The following is a 13,704-nucleotide window of genomic DNA, read 5'->3' as shown; positions in this document are numbered from 1 at the left end:
CTCCTAAAGTACACAACTTTATTTAAAATTCTGTGGGGTGGGTATCATGATTATTCCCATTTCAGAGAGAAGGAAACAGAGATTCAGAGATATGGGTGACTTGTCTAAAGGCACACCACTAGTAAGCAGTAGCTGCCAGTTTGAAGCACAGCAGCTCCCCCAGCTATGTTGTGCAGCACAGTCATGGATGACACTGCCAAGGGGTTCTGGGATCCCCTTTAACAAGGAACATGCAGAGCCAAACAGGTTTCTCTCCTTCAGCACTTTAATATACTAGCACAAATTGTGATTCCTCAAAAAAAAAAAGATGCAGGATGTCACATTTTGCAAATCTACATGGAACCATTTTTTGCCTTCTTGTCTGGAAGAGCAACTTGCCAACAGGTGCTCCCTGGAACGCAGAATGAGAACTACCACTTGCTTGAAGGCAACAGAAGCGCATCTTCAGAATGTGTTTGAACAAAGCCCAAAGTGCTTCCACGGTCGTTATGTCACTTGTACCCAGAGGAGACAGGGTTGACATGAACATTCCATTGTACAGATAATGGAGGCAAAGCTCATGAGGTTAAGTGGTTTGTCCTATATCACAATCTTGCAGCAATTAAGCAAGATAAATCAGCACCAGTCCGTGTGCCCAGAGGCAAGGGAAATCAGGTCAGGCCAAGGGGGAATCAGGCGAGAGGTCTAAATGAGACTCCTCGTCTCTGCTTCTCTTCTTCACAATATTCCCTTTGTGTTTGTTTTCTTCGGGAACCTCCCCAGATTGGGGGCAGTTTATATAGAAGACTGAGAGAAAAGCAGGGCTCCAGGTGGGCTCAGGTTATGGGCATCAGGAAAGAGCTTCTACCTCCTTGGTCACGGGAACCATGAGGGTTCATGCGGGAGGAATCTGTGGAAGTGTAGGCAGAGAAGACAGGAAGTGGCCCTGGGAGTTGTGAACGGGCCCAGTGAAGGGGACAGAGCTGCTTTAAAGATTCCAAAAGCTGGAGGACTGAAAAGCACCTCATAAATAAATTAATCGGATCTTGACTTATCTTGGCTCAGCAGTTAGAGAACTCAGGGGAAATTAGCTGGATACTCTTTAAGTATTAACCTGAATGCCTACACCCCTATTCAGTCCTTCCTAAATTCTGCTGGGGCAGACTACATAAAAGGGGTCCCTGGGGACTAGCATCCCCCAGATGCCAGTGTCATAGAGAAGGGGACTTTAGCAGAGAAAGTTGGTGAGGGAGGGTCACTAGGTCCAAGTGGTAAAGATAAGACCTCCTAATCACACAGGGCATGGGCTTGAGCATATGGACACTGGAGTTGGACAGTTACGGGTTCAGGTCCCCAGCGTGGCCACTTAGTAGCTGTGTGACCCCAGGGAGTGGCTGAACCTTTCTAAGCCTACTCTTCCTTATCTGTGAAATAGGGATGACAATAGCATCTACTGGGGTTATTGCGGGGATTCTGAATGATAATGAACAAAAAAGCAAAGTGTGTTTCAAAAGAGAATCCAAGGTCCCTCCTGAGATGCTTCTTAAAATGCAAATTTCCAGGTCACATCACAGATTTACTGAAACAGACTCTCAGAAGGATATTCTTATGTATAATGAAGTCTAAGAAAGGTTGAGAACACATTTAGTTTGTGCTTGACAAAAAGTAAGTTAATCGTTGTCATTCTGTTTATGATCACTTGCAGTATGCATATATGAGACCTTTACTCCTGGCTAGAGAGCCAACTGCTCAAAAATGGAACTGTTTGAGGGGTGCATAGATGAGGTGGTCAGTTAAGCATCTGACTCTTGATTTTGACTCAGGTCATGATCTCAGGGTCAGGATCCAGCTCTGAGTAAAGCTCCATGTTCAGCAAGAAGTCTGCTTGAGATTCTCTCTCTTCCTCTGCCCCCCCCTCCACGTTCTCTCTAAAATAAATAAATCAATCTTTAAAAAAAAAAGGAATTGTTTGAAATCCAACTCAACAGATATTTGCTCATCCTCAGAAGCCTGAACAAAACCCTGATGACTGAAAAAATTAAAGTGCATAATTATAGCAGTCCAAGTGAATGCAAAGTAACCTTCTGCAAATGTTCCCAGCAAATCAAGTAGTCATAGTTTTTGTTTGGGTGGTCGGTTTAAGAAAAAATGGCATGAAGCAAATTTTCAAAGATGTGATAAGCAATGTCACGTACACACTCCCTGTGGTTTGGCATCTTCTGGAAGGTGGTTTGTGAGGAGAGAGCCCCCTGTGATGGGTACCATGATTTCTATACACAGGCTGCCTGGTAAAAGTCAAATATGAAGCAATTCTCAAAGGCCTGTAGGCTAAATTTGCAGTGAAATCATTCATGAGTTTTCCCAGACACTGAGTCCCACAGTACCTGTGTCTGTCTGTTTCCTCCACCGCCCCTACACCTTCCATTGTTCTGGAAAACGTCCAGATACCATCTCTGCAAAAAAACCCACATCTTCTCCTGCTTGTCACGCAGAGCAGCAGGATATGAAAAAGAACGTCACCAAAACAACTGCATGGTAATCAAATGCTAAGTATCCTGAAAAAGAATCCCTTGCCATTTAGATTTTGAGAAAATAAAAAATAGCAGAGAAACATTTTTTTCAACATTGCATTTAAATTCTTGCTACAATTTTCATAAAGTTTCATTTTATTCAACCAGGATTACCATTCTGTGCTCCAGAAGCTAAAAAAAAAAAAAAAAAAAAAATTACTCCCTCTGCTTCCTCTCATTGACATTGGAATAGTGCACTGAGCTTATATTCACCCAAAGCTCTCCTATTTGATGATGTGGCTAGGAAGTGCTTAATGTGATGGGGGTGCCTTTAAGGAAAGATTAAGAAAAATGGCCTGGGGAGCACAGCATCTCTGAGACTTGGTTTTCCAAATTATTAAAAACTGCAGATCTCTATTATCACAACTTGACAAAGCAGCACGTTGTGTCCCTTGGTTATCTCTTACAGTCTTTTAATTGCCCATTCTCCACACTGCTGATGCACGAAGCACTTTATGGTAAACTCAACACAGAACGACTTTGCCTTCTCTGCATACAGCTCTACACAGACATAAATGTCACTACCAAATTGGTGAGCACTAGCTCCAACCCTGGCGCATCTCCTTCCTTGAGACATCTGTGTCCCTAAGGATACCAATCCCGGCTTATAGGAAATCTGGGGAAAAGCAGCCAAGAGCTTTTCCTGCTGAGGCTAGTGGGAGGAGGCCAGTGGGGAAGTGTGCTCGATAAAACTGTCTCAAAAATAAGTTCCATCTTAAAAAGCTCATGAAGGGAATGAGAGAGTTATTTCAGTTTCTTAAATGAAAGCACAACCCCAAAAATAAAAAATAAAAGGCTTGTTGATGGAGAAGCTTGAAAGACTGGGAGTTGAGGTTATCACTGCAGAAAGATTGCCTGGTAACAGAGCTTTCTTGTATTACACCCAAAGCTGTGTACCATCTGAGGCTGATTCAGGAAAATACTCAAATCTCCTGGTAATTTCCTGCAGACAGGACGTTTAATCATCTCCAAGCCTTCACTGCAAAAGGCGGGGGGGGGGGGGGGGGGCGTTAAGAAAAAAGAAAAAACCTAAACCAAATGATTCACACTCTTAAAACGAATCTGCCTTTGGAGCGAGAACCATTTTCTGCTCTTGAAAAGCAGCCACGATTTGTTATTCTAACAAAGTGTTCCTTTCCTCCAAACAGAAATAAAAGTCACTCGAGGAGGGCTTGTACTGATTTCTGTTCTGCATTTCTTGAAACTTCCATTCAGTCAACAGTTTCTCCTGGCAGGTTCTCAGAAATCCAGGGAGAGCTGGGTAGTCAGTGACTAAGAACACAGGATCATTTTTATAAGCCTCCCTTCCCCCGACTTTCTGGCCCCATGGGAAGATGTTTTATTGTAGGACGAGCAGAATTAGCTGCACATATAAATTCTTCATTGCTCAGCTCACTTGACACCTTTATCTGAATTGCCCAACGGCTGGGAAGATTTGGCAATTGATGATTTGAAAAGGAAATGCCCAAATCCTCCCCAAGCAGTGTTTGTCCGCTCTGTGCGTAGAGGCCCATGTCCATCTCTCTAATTATTCAACTAGTTGCACAGATAAAAACATCTGTTTGCAGAAGTCAGGGAACTCAAAGCATACAAATGATTCACACCACCTCAACGACTGAAAATAAAGGCCAGCCCAGCAAAATGAGGTCTGCTAACAGTCGAAATAATTTAATATGGGCAGAAATGGAGTTTGGCAATCCATGCATCAGACTTTGCTCCAATTTTGGAAGGCATTTCTTCCAGCTGCCTCATCTTAAAAAAAAAAAAATCCCTGACCCTTTGCATTAGGCTTTCAACTTCTTGCTTAGGTTATATGCAAGTGAACAGACAGATAGGGAGGGAGAAGAAGAAAGCTAAAATTGTCTCTTTCAATAAACCTTACCACCCCCCCACCCCCGCTCCAAACCCTATAGGTTATTTTGGTTTTAAAATTCCCTAAGATACAGCTGCCTAGACGCTCCAGATATGCATGATTCCAGTCCTCAAGCCCTGACTCCTAGAAGCTGAGGGTGCATTTGAAAAGCTGGAAGAGTAAGATTCCAATTAACGACCCACTCCACAAAAAAAAAAAAAAACAACCCCTTTCCTCCTCCTATAGACTCCTCTGTGTGAACTAGAAGGCGGCCAAGAGATGAGATCTCTCCCCTACCTCTACTCCCAGTTCAGAGAGAAGACATAAATCCGGAATTGCTAAATTACGGGTATCTACCAAAGGAGAAAAGGGAAGAATATTAAAAAGTTCTAGAAAGGAAAGCAATAAGGAGTGTGGGGAGCTATCCTTCATTATTTTACGATATTTCTGAATACACTGAAAATATTTTTTGGTAGTGCAACGGAAATAAATACGTAGGTCGTGAGCAATAAATACATTTCAAATATTTGAGGAAAATGAATTGTAAGAGAATAAGGACTGTTTAAACAGCAAGTTCGGAGAAGTTTAAATGTCGTTCCCCCCCCCCCCCCACACACACACACATCGTCCTCATACAGTCACGATGATACCCCCACCCCCTGATATCATTATTGGTTATTAGTATTGGTTAATAAAGTGGCTGCGCAAGAGCTGGCAGGCAGAGCAAAATGATCCCTAGGTCCCCCCATCCCCAGAGCTCACGACGGCCTCCGTGTCTCTGTGTGGCAAGGCACATCACTGCCAGGGGTTAGTGCCCCAGCGCAAGCCCCCTTCCCTGGGAGGGTCGTGCCAAACCAGGCGCACAGGCGCCCCAGCGCCCCTCCGAGCGCCCCGGCCAAGGGAGGGCCACTTACCAGGCTCAGCCTCGCATTGCTCGCCGCTGCGGCGCCTCCGCCGGCGGGGGACTGGGGGGGAGGGAGGAGGGGGCCGCAGACCTGGGGACCTGGGGTGCGGCCGCGGCTAGGAAGCCCAGCGGGGCGTCGGCCGCCAACTGCCCGGAGCCAGAGGGGGCCCTGCAGGGGCTCCGCGCAAGGGGGGTGACATTCCCGGGGCTGTGGCAGCTGCTCCGTGCGCAGCTCTGGGTCCAGGATAATCGCTCAGGTCCCGGGGAGAGAAGCTTCAAGCTCTCCAAGGCTGCCTCCCTGCTGCTTAAAGGGACGCCTCTCCACCTCCCACTCTGCTTATTGGTGAAAATCCCGAGCCACAGGCCAATCCTAGGCCTGTTCCCGAATTGAGATTTCAATCAGGGGAGCTACTGCTTTAAAATTAGAAAGGGCTGATGGGTGGTGGTGGTGGTGGTGGTGGTGGTGGTGGGGTGGGGTGGGGTGGGGTGGGGGTGAGGGTGGGGGGTTCGGCCACCTTTCAGAAGCAGGACACAGGCTCTCTGGCTTTTGCATGCAGAGGTCCTGAGAGCTGGCTGTGGCTGCAAGAGCAAGATTACACTGTAGAGAGCCCTGGAAGAAGACAAGAAACATGCCAGACCCTTCTCCTTCACCTCTCTGGTCCATCTTCTCTCAGTTCACTCATGGTTCAAGGGTCATCCAATTTATCACGGATGCTGGAGACCCTCTATGCCTGAAAAGAGCCTCCAAGCTATGTACTTCTAAAGCCTCCCCATTATCTCCCCTTCCAGACACTCATCACACTTTTTTTTTTTCTTAATCTGTCTCTGCCTTTCCACTGCATGTTCCATCAGAGCAGAAATTATTTCACCAATAATCATACTATCACTCCCTGCCTGGAACACTGTGAGCTCTCAGTAGACATTTAAGGAAGCAAGGAAGGCAAGAAGGGAGGGAAGGGAAAGGAAGGAGGGAGAAAGATAGTCCTGCCTCCTTTGTGACAATACAAATGTTAATTAAGAGGCACTATTCAAGAAGCCAGGCACTGATTTCAGACACAACTGTACCCAAATGTGGCCTCTACTTCTTGCTAGTTATGTAAATAACATGTGCCTCAGTGCCCTGGTCTGTAAAGTAAGATGATGTCTCTGGCCTCACAGAGTTGTTGTCAAGATTGCATTAGTTCATGTCTAGAGTAGAGGAGGTGCTCAGTAAATAGCTTCAGAGCTATTGAATAGTCAATAGCTGTTGTTATTACTGAAATCAAAATACATCTGCCTGAGGTTGGGACTGGTCCAACCACTGGTTTGGCTTTTTGGTAAGTACCCCGTCATTCACGAAACAGATCTAAATTAAGTGCTGAATCAGCACCAGGCCCCACATAAGGTGCCAGAATCACCAATGATTGATAATGTCCTTAACTGCAAGGCCTGGGTGTATATGTCAGCCAGGGTTTTCCAGAGAAACAGAACCAATAGGATACACATACATTTGAGATTTATTAACAGAATTGGCTCTTGTAGTCATAGAAGCCAAGAAGTCCCATGATACACAGTTTGCAACCTGGAGAACCAATAGCATAAATCAGGCTGGAGTAAAGGTCTGAGAACTGAAAGCCAATGGTGTAAGACTTGGTCTGAGTCTGAAATCCTGAGAGCCAGGAATGGTGATGTCTGAAGCCAAGGGAATATGGATATCTCAGCTCAAGTAGAGAGAGAGTAATGGGTGATGCTCACCTGCATTGGTGAGGGCAATCTCAGGGAAGTCTGCTGATTCAAACATTAATCTCTGCTGGAAACACACAGACACGTCCCAAAATAATGTTTTACCAGTCATCTGGGTATACCTTAGCCCAGTCAAGTTGATACATAAAATTAACCATCTTAGGTTGGGGAGAAGAGAGAAAAACAGAGAAACAGGTCAACAAAGAAAACTATGTTAAATGATACACAAGCAAATTTATATGTATTGGAATGTTTATTGGATAGTTTATAAGATCCAAGTAACAAAAATTATCTAATAGGGGACATTGTTAAATGAATTATAGTACATCCACTTAATGGAATAAATGCAGTCATGACAAGAAAAGAGGCAGAGCTGAGTGGATTAATGTATGATGAACTCCAAAATATATTGCTAAGTGCAGTGCAGAAGGTAAAATATATTCTCACCAGCATAAATAAATCTTTATGTATGGTATATACATATGCACACTGTAATATACATAAATGCTTCTAGGAGGATACCTCAGAGAAGGATAAAGATTATGACATCTAGTTAGGTGAATTGAGAAGTACACAGGTCTAAGATGGGAAGGAGACTAATACGTCCCTGTGTATTATTTGATTATTTTACCATGAACTTATAGTAAATTCCTAGGTCTGGGCAAGATGGTAAATGATGACAGGCTGAAAATTCCCACCCTTCAAACACCTAGGTATGCTGGATAAAATATTTAACAAAATCTTTAAGTTCTTAACTGACCCACAATAAAGAGAGGAAAACACCCAGCTGGCAGAAATAAAGAGGTATCTGAAGAAAAGAATGGTAAGCATGTGAACTCATGAGGGAGAGGGAAAGGCAGTTGCAGCAATGGAAAAGTTTGGGTTAAACCCAAGGGGCTAGGGTTTTAACCCAAGCAGCATGGGAGACAAGGCCTTGGGATAAGGAGAAGCAGGAATTTGTTATGGGACCCCTGCAGAAAACCAGGAACATTTAGTGAGGGTTGCACCCTCAAAGAACAAAATAGGTTAGAAGAACTATCGACCAGCCCAGTGAAACTTGTCTATCTTTACCTGTGCTCTGAAGAGGATGGAAAAGTTTAAGCTAAGAATTAGAAACCCTAGGCCTGTGTCTTTCTTGGGAGTGGAATACGAATAACAAAGGTCAGAACCAAGAAACCCTGACTGAAAAATAAACATAAAAATCAATCCTGTTCATGATATGCCTGGAATGTCTCACAAAAGCAGTTGAAAATGATGGCCCTGGAGAGCCAGTTTCCTAACCTGGGCTATATAACTGGCCCTGCAGAAACATGAGCTTCCAAGAATAAATTTCAGGACACCCATGTTAACAAATATGAGGATGAGAGCTCAAGAGTTTAGGGTCATAAAATAACATTGTGAAATAGAACACGCAATAAAGTCTACAATGATTAAAAACATGAAAGCCTACAAGAAAACTAGAAGTGATTTCTATCTCTCCCCACTGATTCATTGAAATTAAAAAGCCTATCAATCACTTAAGTAGGAGGTCAGATACTACTGAAAAGAAAAATAGAGATTTTAGGATGTAACACAAAATGAAGCACAGAGGGATAAAGAGTGGAAAATGGTGAAAGAGAGGGTAAGAGATATGGAGAAGAGAATGAGAAGATCCAACATACGTCTACTAGAAGTCCCACAGGGAGAGAATAAAGAAATTGGGGAGAGGCATAATAGCTGAGAAATTTCTAGAATTTATAAAACTCATGGATTCTCAGATTCAAGAAACACAAGGTATCTGAAGCACAATAAATAAACATAAGAACATCTGCACGTATTAATTATTCATAGAAGTACAGTTAATAAAACAGTGAAGTGTTAAAAAATGGAATGGTTTAATAATGCCATGACAGAGGGAAGCAGAAGGCACTTAGTAGTAGAGGAGAGAGGCAACTCCACCATTCCACATTTAGAGATGGATTACATTTCCCTATATTCTTCCTCCCCAAATATAATGAATTCTCAACTGCACTAGACTGTTGAGGGTGTAGCTGTACATTATATATGGTGCACTGGGAAGAAGGAAATGTGACAGATGTTCTCCTGGGAAAGATGGACTCATTCAGCCATCAGACAAAAGCAAGGGGTGGGGTGGCAGCAGAGAAACAGCCCATCACAGAACAGAGTATCCTAACAAGGGAGTATAAACTGCTATGGAAACACAGAGGAAGAACGTCTCAAACAGCCTTGCAGAGGGAAGTATTACCTTATGGAAAGCTTCCTGGAGGAAGTAGCATCTGAACTGAGACAGCTGGAATCTTTAGGGGGAAAAGACTTTAGAGTTAGGTCTGGCTTTAAATCCCAGTACTTACTGCCACTTACTATTATCTTGTGACTTTGGCCAAGTTGCATAATTTTCCCAAGGCTCATTTATTCATATATGAAATGGTATTCATATCACTAGCCTTGGTGTTGTTTTGAGGTTTAGGCATAATATATATAAAGCACTTAGTAGAATGCCCTGCCTATAAGTGATTTTCCATTAAATGGACAGCTAGTATTCTCATTAGATGAAATCCAGTGCCTGGATGGGGAAAAATGCTTTCTGTTTTTGTTTTGTTTTGTTTTGTTTTGCTTTCTGTTTTTGAAAGATGATTTTCTTCTAAAAGTTAAAGAAGACAGAGGTTTGCAGAAATTTCATCAAACTACCTTGAGGAATATGAAATGGTCAGTGAGAATCTATCCTGCAAAAGGCATATTATCATGCTATCAAAATATAAAAAGTTATCAGATCTGGTCCTTTCCATAAGGAACCTAAAATCTACTTCCCAAATCTACTTTGAGTTACAAACAATAACTCAAGGCTGCATATCTTGTGTCAAATACACAATTCCCCCTGGTGTTAAATCCTGAAATGGACAGAATTCCTATCTACAGCATTAAAACTTCAGATTCCCAGCCATAAGTCAGATTGCAAGAATTCAGAGTCCAGCAGGGGAAGGATTAAGTGGACCCCCATCTGTATTACTCAATAGGTTTATGAATAGGACAATGGATGGAGGGGAAACTCATCAAGTCCAGCTAAGGATGCCAAGTTGCCTGGCTCTGCCAATGCTTGGTGGATAAAAGCACACATTGATCTAGCCAGTCTGCAGGAACAGCCAGAATGAAAGCAGACAAAATTCAGTCATGGTAATGGTTGTGCCTGCCCTTTGGAAGAAGCACTGAACTGTACAGTCTTACGGAAGGAGCAAAGAACTGGCCAGACATTTGGGAAGAAAGACATGCTTTCTATTCATTCCTGCGTGCACCACTTCACAAACATTTATGGAATGTCTATTGTGAGAAAGGGTTTGCCTTATAGAGTAGAGAAACATGGAGAAATATGAATAAAACACAATGCCTGCCTTCAAGGAGCATAAAATAGAATGATCTGAAATCCTCTTCACTTGAAACTACCCATATCCTCCAACATTCTTCCTTTTACTATGAAACAGTGATGTAACCTTTACAGATTAAACATCATCATGTTTCAGAATGGCAAATAGATTTCATCTCTTGGACTAACACTGATTGATTAACCGTGGCTTCCTGGAGTGCTGACTTGACAAGAAGTCTGAGACTACATTTGGCAGCAAAGCATGCTGTGATTGATTAGTGATGTCTGTCATGTGGATGGAAAGGGAGTGACAGCCCTAGTGCTGTAAATTTGACATCTCCCATCCAGTTCAACCCCCTCGTTCCATAGACGAGAAAACAGAACAGATCTTTCTTTCTTCCTGTGGCATTATAAATTCAGCAACTCTAGCAGGGGCAACCGAGGAGAACCTCCATATCTGAAATGTTGCTGAGAGAGAAAAAAACATCTATGGCTTAGAATATTTCTGATGAGCTTTTAAGATATGCACTCGAATCCTTTAAGAGGCTTTATATTCTGTAGCAAACCGACTAAATGGAGGAGGCTACCAACTTGGATCTGGTTAGATACAAAGGGCATCCTTCCTCCGCTCCCCCCCCCCAACACACACAAGATAATTAAATATATATATAATTTGAACATGCTTGAGGATTTAAAATGCACTGGGTGAAGGAAATGTCTATAAAGCATATTTCAGAAACACAACATGAATAAATACATAGAACAGCGATTAACACGTTATTTAAGACAGGACGGGATTTTAATCATTTTATTCTATTAAATGGTATTGATATCAGCCAAAGAAAGGAAAAGAAAAGCCCTTATTTATTTTCATACAGACACCTTATATCCTGGGGACTCTGTAACACTAACTAAGGAGATAGTGTCTGTCCCTGTTAAGCATTTCCACACCCAATCTATCAACACTCACAGCCATCACCTGGCCCAATCACAAAGAATCCAGGCTCATTTGCTGCAAAGGACAAAACAGTATAAACGGACAACAGATAAGCAGGAAGCCCAACCCAAGCCTGATTCAGATACAAAGAACAAATTGTAGCATTTGATTAATATGCCAGCTCTTCTGTTATGCCAACTGCAAAGTGAATTTTACAGAAAACCAACTCTTTGAGAAATAGGTCTAATTAATTCAGTTACATAAACTCCAATGAAATATTAGGGGGATGGTATGAGGGGAGAGAGAGAGAAAGAGAATGTGAGGATGAGGATGAAGAGGACAAAGACAAGGAGGGGTTGATGGAAGGAATGAAGGAGGCAGGGAAAGAGGGAGGAAGGGAGACAAGGAGGAAATGAATAAATAAGAGACAAGAATGGATGGTCTAGAGGCCACTAGGTTTACCTCAAGGGCCCAAAAGGTATTTTCTTACTCAAGAAGACAGAAAGCCTGTTTATAGTTCAATCAACACACTGCTGAAGGTTTGGATAAAAAATTAAAAGGCTACCCATCACAAACAATTCCTTAATGCATTAATGAGTCAGACTAGTTCCCACCTCCCCTGCCAGACTCACTTATTTGCATACCCCTATAGGATTTCAGCCAAATCTGCTTTTACTAAGTACCATGTTCATAATTTGTCATATTGAACATAACCTGTATTATTATTTAGAATGAATATATTGTGGTATATCCATATAATGGACTACTACTCAGCAATTAAAAGAACTGAGCACACGCAACAAGATGGATGAATCTCAAATGCATTATGCTAAGAAAAAGCCAGACTAAAAAGGCTACATACTAGAGGATTTCAGGACATGACATCCCAAAGGGACAAAATTACGGGAACACAAAGCAGATCCAGTAGTTGCCAAAGGCTGGAGATGGTAGGTGGGATTGAGTAGCATGAGAAAATTTTGGAAGGTGATAGAACTGAACTGTATCTTGACTAGGGGAGCAGTTATAAGACCATATGCATTTGTAAAAATCATTAAACTGTAAACCCAAGAGTGAATTTTACTGTATGGACATATGAAAAGTGAAAAAAAGCCCAGCCAGATAAAATCACCCCTAGTATCACTTTGGTTTTAATTATTCTGTATTAAATACTTTCTGTTGTCTTATTTTTATAAAGATGTATAGCAAATCACTCAAAAAATAGTTACTTAGGAACTGTGGCCTAAGACTGTAACCCTCAAGTCACTCTTTTTCACTAAAAAGGGAGATGATAAAGTTTTAGAAAAGTGACAACTCTAGCCACCAAATGAGATTTCCTTCTTTTTCTTTATTCATGAGAGACAGAAAGAGAGAGAGAGAGAGAGAGAGAGGCAGAGACATAGGCAGAGGAAGAAGCAGGCTCCTTATAGGGAGCCCGATACAGGACTCGATCACAGGACCCCAGGATCAGGCCCTGAGCTGAAGGCAGACTCTCAACTGCTGAGCCACCCAGGTGTCCCATGAGATCTCCTTCTTGATGTATTTATAAGGTTTAGAAGTTTGGAAAGAGAATTTTTAATTATGCATAACTCAGTTTTGGTTAATGACTTGACTCTATACCATCCCAAACCACCTCACATTTTGGGAAATAGGTGCCATAGATTGGAAGCCCCATTAAGGTAGGGATTGTCTCCATCTTGTTTTTCACAGCATCCTGAGGGCTAATATAGTATGCACTTGACAAATATTCATAAAATAAAGCAAATGAATCTTTTTTACAGTGTCCCACATTCCAGCCCTCCAAGAAGGAAAGCTCCTGCGGCAGCTCAGTTCATCACTGGACAGCTGGCTCCTGGATTAAGTTCTTCCTTCCAGTAAACTGGCAGCCAACACTCTATCAATATGGATCTCACAGAGCCACTTCAGCCAACTCTCCCATTCAACATCCTTCAATAACCCAAACCTCATCTTCTGTCAACTTACATCTGTTAACTGCTCCTCATGGGGCATGGTTTCAAACTCTTTGATACCCCAACCACTCAAAATAGTGTGCTTGTGGAGAAAATTTGCCCCTGTATTTTTAGGAATATTCCTGTGGAGGTGTATGTCACTTTCAGCCATGCTGACCCACACCCCGATTTTTTGGGGGAAGTCCATTACCGTGACATTTGAAAAACAAGGAAGCATTATGCAAATGCCACCCCTCCCCATTTCCTCTAACTCTGCCCTTTTATAAACTCTCTCATTAAATCCTTGAAACAGCCCTTTGAGGCAGGGATTATGATGATCTCCATTTTTTAGCAGAAAAAAACTGAGGCAAAGAAGAGTTTAGTAAACTGCCTCTAGTAACACAGCTTGTAAGTGGCAGGGATGGGATTCAAACCC

General features: G+C 42.4%; 2 protein-coding genes across 9 annotated transcripts in view; both read right to left on the bottom strand.

Annotated features, from left to right (window-relative positions):
* The window catches only part of ADAMTS9 (ADAM metallopeptidase with thrombospondin type 1 motif 9), a 397,174-nt gene that overhangs the window by 7,222 nt on the left and 376,248 nt on the right, over positions 1–13,704 (bottom strand). The gene's annotated exons all lie outside the window — the stretch shown is intronic.
* Positions 1–13,704, bottom strand: part of PRICKLE2 (prickle planar cell polarity protein 2) — a 320,980-nt gene that overhangs the window by 151,125 nt on the left and 156,151 nt on the right. Inside the window, exon 1 of one of the 8 annotated variants that reach the window (XM_077858183.1) lies at positions 5,316–5,608. The exons of the other annotated variants lie outside the window; for them this stretch is intronic. The gene's annotated coding sequence lies outside the window, so the exon portion shown is untranslated. Of the gene's footprint in view, positions 1–5,315; positions 5,609–13,704 lie in introns of those variants that run through there. 8 annotated transcript variants of the gene reach the window in all.

Source organism: Canis aureus, chromosome 19 (assembly GCF_053574225.1).
Source record: "Canis aureus isolate CA01 chromosome 19, VMU_Caureus_v.1.0, whole genome shotgun sequence".
NCBI classification, from domain to species: domain Eukaryota; kingdom Metazoa; phylum Chordata; class Mammalia; order Carnivora; family Canidae; genus Canis; species Canis aureus.
The sequence above is the reverse complement of the archived record's forward strand: the minus strand, read 5'-3'. Positions and strand labels throughout refer to the sequence as shown.